This window comes from Rhagoletis zephyria, unplaced genomic scaffold (genome assembly GCF_001687245.7).
Source record: "Rhagoletis zephyria isolate East Lansing unplaced genomic scaffold, Rhagoletis_zephyria_1.1 Rzeph_scaffold_03136, whole genome shotgun sequence".
NCBI lineage: Eukaryota > Metazoa > Arthropoda > Insecta > Diptera > Tephritidae > Rhagoletis > Rhagoletis zephyria.
Window position 1 is genome coordinate 30357 of NW_016160220.1, and position 12153 is coordinate 42509.

General features: G+C 32.7%; 1 protein-coding gene and 1 long non-coding RNA gene across 3 annotated transcripts in view; one reads left to right on the top strand and one right to left on the bottom strand.

The window, feature by feature from the left end:
* Positions 1-866, top strand: part of LOC108368466 (uncharacterized) — a 23170-nt gene extending 22304 nt beyond the window's left edge. The window contains exon 3 of the long non-coding RNA XR_001848373.1: positions 855-866. This is a non-coding gene — a long non-coding RNA (uncharacterized LOC108368466). The remainder of the gene's footprint in view (positions 1-854) is intronic.
* Positions 1-12153, bottom strand: part of LOC108368465 (fork head domain-containing protein FD3-like) — a 51243-nt gene that overhangs the window by 19264 nt on the left and 19826 nt on the right. The window lies entirely within an intron of this gene.

The following is a 12153-nucleotide window of genomic DNA, read 5'->3' on the forward strand; positions in this document are numbered from 1 at the left end:
CCCCAATACCATAAGACCATCAAAGCATAAAATGAACCTTAACATTCTTCAAGCTTCATACGAGAAAGACGCTATAAACAAAATATGTCTAGTTTGTCTTAAATTTTAATTTTTTTTGTTTTTTTTTTGAGTAAAAAGAGTATCAAAATTCGAAACATTTACTCCTTACATTTGTTTTAAAGTAGTCTTTCAATTAGTTGACTCAAGAAAAAATTCACCGATAGTAACTAGATCGCCATCAGTTAAAAAGCAGCGATATGTGGTACTTTTAAAAAACAATTTTAGAAATCCATATCTAAAATGACGAATTTAGAACTGGTTCAAAACTATAGAAAATGGGGTGCAAAGCGAACTAGGTCCCATATGTCGAATTTAGGACTGGTTCTGAACTATAGAAAAGGTAATGTAGCGGGGGACAATTTCTAATTCCTATGACATCGCTGTGTTAAATTCACCATTTGTTTGCATGCAAAAGAGATTTATCGCGAACTAGTAGTGGTTCTAAATGTACTAGAAGCGCACCAGTTCAAAACTAGAGATTTTCCCCTCAGGTCAGCAATGCTGGGCATACCAACACAGTCTCACTTTGACGTGGTATTAGTGCGTCGCGCTCAGTTATGGTTGCCACATTTTTTATAAATGTACTAAGTGGTATTTTTCGTGCATGGGTCTATTGGTCTATTTTGCCTATACGTATAGTGGAATAATGAATCTTGTAACAATACTATTAGTTTATAGAAACTTTTGCATACGAAAAATTTAGTACATGTAAAATTTAAATTGGTAAAATTCATTTGTTTAATAACTGGGCACCGTTTTCTTAGAATCAAATCTTTGAAATGCCAGCCGGCAAGATGGTTACGGTGCTTAGACTTTATTATTTTCATTAAATAGGTATTTAGTCCTAAAAATAGAGTATAACTTATAAATATTATCCACTAAGTATTTCTGGCCATAAACCAGCATTTATATTTCTCTATCGATTTCTTTAGATAGAAAACAATTTTTCTAAAATAAAGTATGCAATTTGTGCCCTTTTTGAAAAAAATCATGGAACTTATTATAAAATTAGTGAACGTTGGTCAGCAAGAAGCCCATTTTATATTTTTTTAAATTCACACGGCATGAAAAATACAGTTTGCTTATATTAAAAATACGTAGGTGTGACACAATGTCGTTGAAGGTTCTTTGAACTATGAATTGTAGTTCTTATATATAGTCGCACTATTTTGTGTTTGAATCGAAGTAAACTCACGCAAACACCAATCGAAGAATAATACACCACATTTTGCTTTGGGCATTTTTTGTCAATTTCCTACACAAAATGTGGCAAGCGTGTGCTAGAATTAGGAAGAAAAACAATCAACAGCCGAGCGTAAAATTACCTTGGTGAAATCTGCAAGCAGACTGAATCGAAATTCGCTGCTTTGCTTCTGTATCAGTGTTGGCATTTGAGCCGTTTTCTGGCTAGATTTAGCCGGTTGCGATAGCAAACAGCCGCAGAAATTTCGATTTAGCCGGCAGCCGATTTGTTAGCCGTTTTGCAGAAAAAAATTAGCCGTTTTTAGCCGATTTTGCTATTTGCCTTGTTATCTTAAATTTCAAATATGTATATATGTTTCCATTTTTTACTAAGCGACCCAAAATCTGTTTGAAATGGCTACTAGCCTAATCGTGGAGAAAATTTTCATGTCAGGCAGGATTTTATGAAATTGGGCCGATTTCGCTTATTTTTATTATAAATGTCTTAATTTTAAGTGTGAAGTTTTATTCGCAAACTTAGAAAATAAGAAATTGTTTCACTGTTAAGACACTTAAGATGCGTTTGTGTTTGGATATAGTGCCAACAAACAGAATAAATATTACATGTAGATATTGTCTTCCCAGATAGCGCATATTCAATTCTGCCTAAATTACAAAACATCATTTTTGCCCACTCCCAAAGGTTTAAGGTAAGGGAAAAATTGATATTTTCAAGCACTATGTACACATATGTATTTTTTTAAACAAACTTTTTTGCTGAGAACTTATTTAAATTCCAAAAACCGAATGCCAACTTGAATTAAAGGAACCAACACTGAAGTGAGTCAAAATGAAAATAAAAGAGCACAAATTTCTATGTAAAGCAAAACTCTCTGGGAATCCTACGAGACATCTGCCGGTCATATGACCGGTCATCTCAATGGGAGATCTGCAGTCTTTTAGCATCATATTTTACATCAGAATTGAAGGGATTTCTGAAAAATCTGACCAGTTCTTTTGTGTAACTGTGATTTTGCATCCCTTGTCAACATATGGCCTCGGTTGATGTTAACTTAAGGTCGTTGTTTTACTGCCTTAAAATTGAAGGGAAATTTTTACAGCGTTTTTTATGTGTATTGGTTTCTATTTGAGTGTATTGAGAATCGGTCAGTCTGAAAAGGCCTTGTAGGGAAGACAATAGGTTTGTTCGTCGAAAATCCAGCGAGAATTATCACTCAAAATATCAGATAGTAAGAAAAAATGCTCCCAAATTCTCTCTCATGTGGAGAAACTTGCAATTTTCTGTACGAACGCAAATTTGGAAGTTTTTCTGCCAGCTAGTGTCCACGGTTGCATTTCAAACAAAAGAAATTTGTATAGAATTTTTAAAATTCTTTCTGAGAGGCAAAAGTAGGATCTACGTGTATATATCTTGTCAGTCCTACTTTCTTCAACATACGTTTCAATTTCTTTGTCAGGTTTACTATATCGACTCTGTTTGAGATTGCATTCCGATTAAGAAAACAGTTTTTTTTGCCGAGTACCTTTCAAATCATTGGAATTAACTAAATTAATTAAGTAAACAAGTATTAACTTACATTTTTCATTTTAAAATCGCTGCAGTTTGTAAATTTTTAAATTTAACGATCTTGTTTATTCAAATTATCGTCGACAAAAAATCCAACCATGCGCCACAATCATATGTTTTTCCTAATTGCAAACTCTTGCTGGCAAAATTTTTTCCGGCTAGAATTTGTAACTTCTCTCCAAGAAATAGTCTTTTTACTCGTGATTTATTTAAATAAAACATGTGAAATTTAGTTGAAACATTTTAGCCGGTTTTATTTGCCAATTTAGCCGGTTCGCCCAAAAGTTCTGGCAACACTGTTCTGTATACGTATACGAACTGCGGCGCTGGCGTTGCACGCGAACAGTGATCGGACTTCTACCACATTGTGATAGATCTACCACTTTTTGGAGCCTCCACCACATCTCCCTCACACAAGGTCTGAAATCTACCACATATTCGCATTTTTAAGTAGTTATAATTTAGCTCCGCATGATTTTCTTTATTTTTTTTAATTTTAAGAGCAAAAATTGTCCAATACTAAACACTATGTGGTAAAAAGTAGGGATACGATATCGAACCGAAAGTACCGATATAGTACTCATTTAAAGTATCGCTGTAAAAATATCGGGCACCCATTAATATCGTAATAAAAAGACTCGATATTCCAAATATCGATACAAAATTCAAAAAATTAAATCTGAATATTGGTGTAATTTTCTATTATTATTATAGAATTAACACTTTGCACTTTAATAAGTACATCACTGAAGGCGCGCCACATACCAACCTAAGAGAGTACATATTTCTGCGCTTTAAAGCGCATAATATATCCATATTGCTTTACATATAAATTCCAAAGTAAGTAAAGTTATAGCTCGACATAGATTTGCAAGAAATGAAATATTTAAAAACAATATTAACAACAAAACTTTCAATAAAAATTTTAGTAAGGACAAATTTTTACATCTTGGAATTTGGAAAATTGACTTTTAATTTTTCAAATATTACAACAAAAAGTTTTATACAAATCGATNATAAAAATTTTAGTAAGGACAAATTTTTACATCTTGGAATTTGGAAAATTAACTTTTAATTTTTCAAATATTACAACAAAAAGTTTTATACAAANCTTTAATAAGTACATCACTGAAGGCGCGCCACATACCAACCTAAGAGAGTACATATTTCTGCGCTTTAAAGCGCATAATATATCCATATTGCTTTACATATAAATTCCAAAGTAAGTAAAGTTATAGCTCGACATAGATTTGCAAGAAATGAAATATTTAAAAACAATATTAACAACAAAACTTTCAATAAAAATTTTAGTAAGGACAAATTTTTACATCTTGGAATTTGGAAAATTAACTTTTAATTTTTCAAATATTACAACAAAAAGTTTTATACAAATCGATTGCTGAGTGGAAGATCGACCTATCTCGGCAGCTAGTTCGAAAACACCCTACCTCAAAAAACTTTTCAAGAACGCCCTATTTCAGAATTTTATTGAAAAACACCCTATCTCAGAATTTGGTTGAAGAACGCCCTATCTTAGAATTCGATTCAAAAACGCCCTATCTCACTTCAAATGTATTGAAAATGTGATGAGATAGGGCATTTTCGAATCGGCAGCTGAGATAGCGCGTTTTTGAAACAAATTCTGAAATAGGGCTTTCTTGAAAAGTTTTTTGAGATGGGGCATTTTCGAACTGGCTATCGAGATAGGTCGATCTTCCACTCAGCAGNAATTTTAGTAAGGACAAATTTTTACATCTTGGAATTTGGAAAATTAACTTTTAATTTTTCAAATATTACAACAAAAAGTTTTATACAAATCGAAATAGTCTTGCCCAATTCCCAGAGTTTTGACATTATCATTTTATTTTCTAATACTTTGTCATACAAATGTATAATTATTCACATTACCTTTGTAATGTACATTTACGATTCGATACGATGCAAGGGTTCTGGTACTCGATTCCAATAAATATCGTTTGAAAACTTTCGAGTAAAAAATATCGGTATCGAATGGCAAAAATATCGATATGGTATCATATCGTATCGAAATTCGTGTCCCTAATAACAAGAATGATAGTATACAAGATTTCGCATTCCCGGCGGCGATTTCTCAAATAAGAGTAAACAATTGTGAAAGTATTAGCATCTCAAGTTTTCAACGCGTTGTTTACATTTACTTGAGGATTGTCAAAATTGGCAAAACCCAAGTTAAAAGTTTTTTCTAGAAACTCGAATTAAAAAGTTTTCAGTGAAGGTGAAACCTTGCAGGTTTTTTTCAATTTTTCTAAAAAGTCTGGTCTACCAAATTTTTTCTAAATCTACCACACTTTTTTCCAGNACGCGTTGTTTACATTTACTTGAGGATTGTCAAAATTGGCAAAACCCAAGTTAAAAGTTTTTTCTAGAAACTCGAATTAAAAAGTTTTCAGTGAAGGTGAAACCTTGCAGGTTTTTTCCAATTTTTCTAAAAAGTCTGATCTACCAAATTTTTTCTAAATCTACCACACAGAATTTTATAAGTCCGATCACTGCTCGCGAACACAAATTGCCCAGCTCTGATGTACAGAGACAGAGGGAACATTTTCTTTGCAGATCTTCCGCTGTATCGCTGCTTACATGCACACGAACGCATGATCGATAGGAAACAAAAACAGAGCCGAAAGCGAATAAATGGAACAATTTTTAATTAGGTTCTTTCCCACACGCAACGCGGGATCCCGCGGGTACCCAAAATAGCCCAAAAATCATTCCCGTACTCAACAAAATGGGTAATAGAGAGCGAAAATTGGAACGTATTGGTTCGTAAGTGTCTTCTTCTTCCTGCCCGAAACAGCCCGGACTTTTTCTCTGGGTAAAAATGGATAAAGTGTCAAAGTGCATATCAGTTGTTTTGTGCTTACATTTTGCCTGCATTTACTTGATGCTTTTAAGGAATAGGCCGTTGATGTTTTTTCAATCGGGGCACCGAAATTGCGCATATGGAAACTGTGCATTTAGACATTATTTCGGTTTCAACCGAAACTGTGCATGTATGCATTACTTCGGTTTTTGTCATATGCATTATTTCGGTTTTCAACCGAAACTGTGCATATATGCATTATTTCGGTTTTTTTCGTATGCATTATTTCGGTTTTTTTCGTATGCATTATTTCGGTTTTTTTCGTATGCATTATTTCGGTTTTTTTCGTATGCATTATTTCGGTTTTTTTCGTATGCATTATTTCGGTTTTTTTCGTATGCATTATTTCGGTTTTTTTCGTATGCATTATTTCGGTTTTTTTCGTATGCATTATTTCGGTTTTTTTCGTATGCATTATTTCGGTTTTTTTCGTATGCATTATTTCGGTTTTTTTCGTATGCATTATTTCGGTTTTTTTCGTATGCATTATTTCGGTTTTTTTCGTATGCATTATTTCGGTTTTTTTCGTATGCATTATTTCGGTTTTTTTCGTATGCATTATTTCGGTTTTTTTCGTATGCATTATTTCGGTTTTTTTCGTATGCATTATTTCGGTTTTTTTCGTATGCATTATTTCGGTTTTTTTCGTATGCATTATTTCGGTTTTTTTCGTATGCATTATTTCGGTTTTTTTCGTATGCATTATTTCGGTTTTTTTCGTATGCATTATTTCGGTTTTTTTCGTATGCATTATTTCGGTTTTTTTCGTATGCATTATTTCGGTTTTTTTCGTATGCATTATTTCGGTTTTTTTCGTATGCATTATTTCGGTTTTTTTCGTATGCATTATTTCGGTTTTTTTCGTATGCATTATTTCGGTTTTTTTCGTATGCATTATTTCGGTTTTTTTCGTATGCATTATTTCGGTTTTTTTCGTATGCATTATTTCGGTTTTTTTCGTATGCATTATTTCGGTTTTTTTCGTATGCATTATTTCGGTTTTTTTCGTATGCATTATTTCGGTTTTTTTCGTATGCATTATTTCGGTTTTTTTCGTATGCATTATTTCGGTTTTTTTCGTATGCATTATTTCGGTTTTTTTCGTATGCATTATTTCGGTTTTTTTCGTATGCATTATTTCGGTTTTTTTCGTATGCATTATTTCGGTTTTTTTCGTATGCATTATTTCGGTTTTTTTCGTATGCATTATTTCGGTTTTTTTCGTATGCATTATTTCGGTTTTTTTCGTATGCATTATTTCGGTTTTTTTCGTATGCATTATTTCGGTTTTTTTCGTATGCATTATTTCGGTTTTTTTCGTATGCATTATTTCGGTTTTTTTCGTATGCATTAGTTCGGTTTTTTTCATATGCATTATTTCGTATGCACAGTTTCCATATGCACAATTTCAGGGTGCCCTTACCAATACTTATGGGAAAAGGTATCCAATTTTACACTGATGAAAAAAACGAAGTATCCCTCAAAATTTAAGGCGAAAATGTATCCAATTGGATACATATGGATTAAAACGGCAACACTGGTCCGCGTCCGTTTATCGGAAAGTCCGTGTATGGGAGAGCATTTGGTATGAAAAAAAAAACAAAAATTTTTCGTTCCCAAGAATGTGTCCGCTTATAGGAGATGTCCGCTTATTAGAGCGTCCGTCTATGAGAGCTTTGACTGTACTAACATCGTCTCACGGAACGAATGACTGTAAAACGGTCATGGGCTCGGTCATGCCCGCGGGCAAAACTCTTTTAAGCTGTCTACACATTTTATATAGCCGCGCGTAGAGTTAAAGCTCTCTCTGCCCATCGCTGCTGTAAAAGAAAAAAACGCAAGATTGCAGCGATCAGTCTACACCGGCATCAACAAGATCAACTGATCAACTGAAAGGTATACAAAGAAATAAAATTATAGTTAAAACACTAAAAACACGCTTTTATTACAACAAGAACTAAAAAGTATAAAATAATTTATAGATATAGCGATTCTGTGTAAGAAGAATAGGAAGTTCCCTAAGTTGTTTTAATTTAACTTTTTTAAATTAAAGTTTCAAATCTGTAGCTCACCGGGAAGTTAGTTAAATATTGATTGCAAAGTTCCAGGACATAGATACATATATACAAGTGAAGTTAAATAAAAGCTTTTAAAAAGTTCAAAAAGCTGAACTCTGTTGTGCAGAAAGCTTTAAGAATGTGTTTGGTCTGTGAGACAGCATGTTAGTAAAGGAAGGTTAAAGAACGCAATAGTTGGGTTTTCTTGGTTTATCCAGATCAGCATCACGATCATTTCTCACGGAAACGATCTGGATCATTCTTATTGGAGTTGGCAGCACAAATTTTTTTACTAAATACTATGGGGAGGAAGATGAAATTATAAAAATGAACTCACTAAATGGGAAAAAGTACATTTAAACGAAATAATATTCACTTAAGTAAATATTTAACATCAAGGCGATTAAATTTATTTATACAGTTTATGAAATTTTTGGACATGCACTTCTCAACTGCCATGTAATTGAACTTTCTTAAGTTTTAATTAGATGGCACTTCAAAGGATGCTCGGCCTAGTCTGAAGCATCCTCCGGACACTGCTTCCGGAACATTTTGCGGAGTCGGCATGGCTTACAACCATGCAGAGATGGTAAACGAACTTTACCATTGGCCACAGTGCCCAACCACCTTTTTTGAGCCAATAGCTATTTTTTTTTTAAATAAATATGCATGTAATTCAGAATTGGGAAATTTCTACAAAAACAAAAAATGTCACTCCTATTATTTCTTTATTTTTACGCTGCAAAATTTGGTGCGTTGATTGCTCACTGGTAGTATTTGGAGAGCAGAATCTAATGCAACCTGTTAGAGGTATGTTCTTGCATTAGAAAAGAAGTTATGAAGATTCAAAGTGGCGTAACTCCTTTTTTGAAATTTTGATACTCGTGGCTTTTATAGTACTAGTGTTCGCCCAGCGGTTGAAATTCAACCGCTAAAATTAAAGATAGTTTATGTAGTTGAGTTGAGCTGAAATTAGTTGGAATGGGTTAAGTGGAGGGGAGTTTAGCTTAGTACTTAGCATAACATAACATACCATACCATAAGATTAAATAACATAACATATGTAGCATAACACACCACAATATAACATCGCACATTCTTCAGTTGAATTTCCCTTTTATTCCTATCACTTTCTTCCTCTCTATCTTTGTCTCTATCGCTTTTAATGTTTATGGTTATGTTTATCTTCACCTTCATTTTCATGTTCAAGTTCATGTTCATGCTCAAGTTCATGTTCATCTTAATCTTCATATTCACCTTCCTTTATATTTAGGTTTCTTTACTTTTATTCTAATCTTTGCGTTTATCCCTTTCTTCTTCTACATATTCAACTTAACCTTCTTACTTGCATGAATCTTAATCTTCATAAATCTGATTCCTAAACTGCTGCTTAACAGATTTCTTTAATTCAGTATCAATATTAAAGCATACATTTAGGAGGAATTTCCGCCCCAACCATGTACATGTACGGCATTAGTATTGGTGTCACTTTTGAATGGATTTTTCCGCTTTATGTTAAACCAATTTGGAATTGTCTGCACATCAGCATCAAAATACCTTTTTAATGATAGCTAATTGTTTATACCTTTGAGGTATAGTTTAGCCATATAAGGGGTGTAAAGAAAACATGATTGCCTTTGTATATAAGATAAGATACCAAAAACCAAAAACATGTGGAAACATCATTATATTGCAATATATTCGGGATCTTCATCAAAAGTGATAACCCGATTTAATTATAATTATATCTCGTTTAGCTTATCAATTTATATGAACGCCGCCATCTATTTCTATTATATATAATACGCGAAGGCATTTTTTGTGCAGCATAAAAGAACTGTACCGTTCGCCCGATTTTCAAGAATGAGATGTCGAATTAAAGCGCTTGGTCTGTAGATGTGCAATAAGGTTTTACTTTTTCGAAAAGAGTTGCCACCTGATAAAAAATTGCATTCAAATGATTTAATAATCAATGCCACCAGATCCACACCGTTCGTTCGATTTTCAAACGTGAGGTGGCAAATCAAAGGGCTCTGACTTTAGGTGTGCAATTAAGGTTCAACTTTTTCGAAAATAGTTGCCACCTTTTAAAAAATTAAGTTCAAAATAATACACGAAGGCATTTTTTGTTCCGCATAAATGATCTGGACCGTTAGCTCGATTTTCAAAAATGGGGTGTCAAATTAAAGCGCTTGGCCTGCAGATGTGGAAACTGGTTATTTTTTCGAAAGGAGTTGCCAGATGATAAAAAATTGTATTCAAATAATTTAATAATCAGTGCCATCAGATCCACACCGTTCGTTCATTTTTCAAAAGTGAGGTGCCAAATCAAAGGGCCCTGGCTGTAGGTGTGCAATAAGGTTTAACTTTTACGAAAAGAGTAGTCACCTTTTAAAAAATTAAGTTCAAATTATTTAAAAAGCTAAACCAATTATTACAAAATGGGCATAAATGGAAATAGTTCTGAAAATCTTCGTTTCTTAAGTTAACTTTATGAGGGTTGCCACCTGTTAAAAAATCAAATTCAATTTGAATTAAGGGAATTAGGTAATATAAATATTTATGGATGCTACACGATAAAGTTTAAGTACGTAGCAGTTTGTAAACATTTTGAAAAGGGTTGCCACCTGTTTGAAAAGTCTAATTTATATGAAGTATAAAAATATGGACGTCAAGCGAATGAATCTTAAGAGATCTTTAGTTGGAACGTTTAGAATATTTTTAAAGTGTTTGAAGACGGCTGCCACCTGTTTAAAAATTAAGTTCAAATTATTTAAATAGTTAAATCAATATTTACTAATTGGGTACCAATCGCAGTAGTTTGAAAATACTGCGTGTCGGAGGGTTGCCACCTGTCTAAGCAATCAAATTCAATTTGAATTAAGGCAATGAGGTAATTAAAAAAGGTATATATGTCTATAATCTATGTATATAATACGCGAAGGCATTTTTTGTGCAGCATAAAAGATCTGCACCGTTAGCTCGATTTTCAAAAATGTGGTGCCGAATTAAAGCGCTTGGCTAGATGTGCAAACTGGTTTTATTTTTTCGAAAGGAGTTGCCACCTGTTAAATAAGTAAACTCAAGTTAGTTACTAATCAATGCCCTCAGATCCGCACCGTACGATCGATTTTCAAAAGTGGGGTACCAAATTAAAGGGCTTAGGGTGTGGCTGTTCAAGAAGGTTTTACTTTTTCGAAAAAAGTTGCCACCTGTTGAGAAATTAAGCTCAAATTAATTAAAAAGTTAAATCAATTATTAAATATGGGTGTCAATCAAAATGGTTTTGAAAAGGCTTTATAACTTAACTACGTATAGGAGGGTTGCTACATGTTTAAAAAAAATGTAATTAAATTTTAGTTAAAGGAATTTGGTAAGTAAATAAGTTATCGCTATATGGGTGTCATACAAAAGAGGTTTAAGAAGGTAGTAGTTTGGAAATATTTTGAATAGGTTTGCCACCTATTTGAGAAGTCTAATTGAACTATTTTATACCCAAGTTATATGAAATATTAATGATGGATGTCAAATGAAAGAGCTTCAAGAAATACTTAGTTTGACAATTTAAAATATTTTTGATGTGCTTGAGGGTTGCCCAGCTTGAAGGGCTAAACTAAAATTATTTAATAAGTTGAACGAATTACTAACCGATGGTAATCAACGGAAATGGGTTTGAAATCCTGTATTTAAGAACTAAGTTTAGGAGGGGTGCCACGTGTTTGAAAAATGAATTTCCACTTAATTCATCAGATACTTGAAATATTTATAACAATGTCAGGCGAAAAATATTTAAGGAAATTTTAGTTCGAAAATAATTTTTAAGAGGGTTGCCGCCTGTTTTTAAAGTGGTATTTTGTTTAGTTATACATAAGTTACATGATATTTTAAAATATGGTTATGAAAAGAACGAGTGCTAGGAAATCTTTAAATTGAACATTTGTTTTTTTTTGTTGAAAAAATTAAGCTGANCTTGAAATATTTATAACAATGTCAGGCGAAAAATATTTAAGGAAATTTTAGTTCGAAAATAATTTTTAAGAGGGTTGCCGCCTGTTTTTAAAGTGGCATTTTGTTTAATTATACATAAGTTACATGATATTTTAAAATATGGTTATGAAAAGAACGAGTGCTAGGAAATCTTTAAATTGAACATTTGTTTTTTTTTGTTGAAAAAATTAAGCTGAAATTATTTAATAAGTTGAATGGATTGTCAAAAGATGGGTATCAATCGAAATGGGTTTGAAAATAGTTTCTTTCTAAACTNTTGTTGAAAAAATTAAGCTCAAATTATTTAATAAGTTAAATGGATTGTCAAAAGATGGGTATCAATCGAAATGGGTTTGAAAATAGTTTCTTTCTAAACTGTA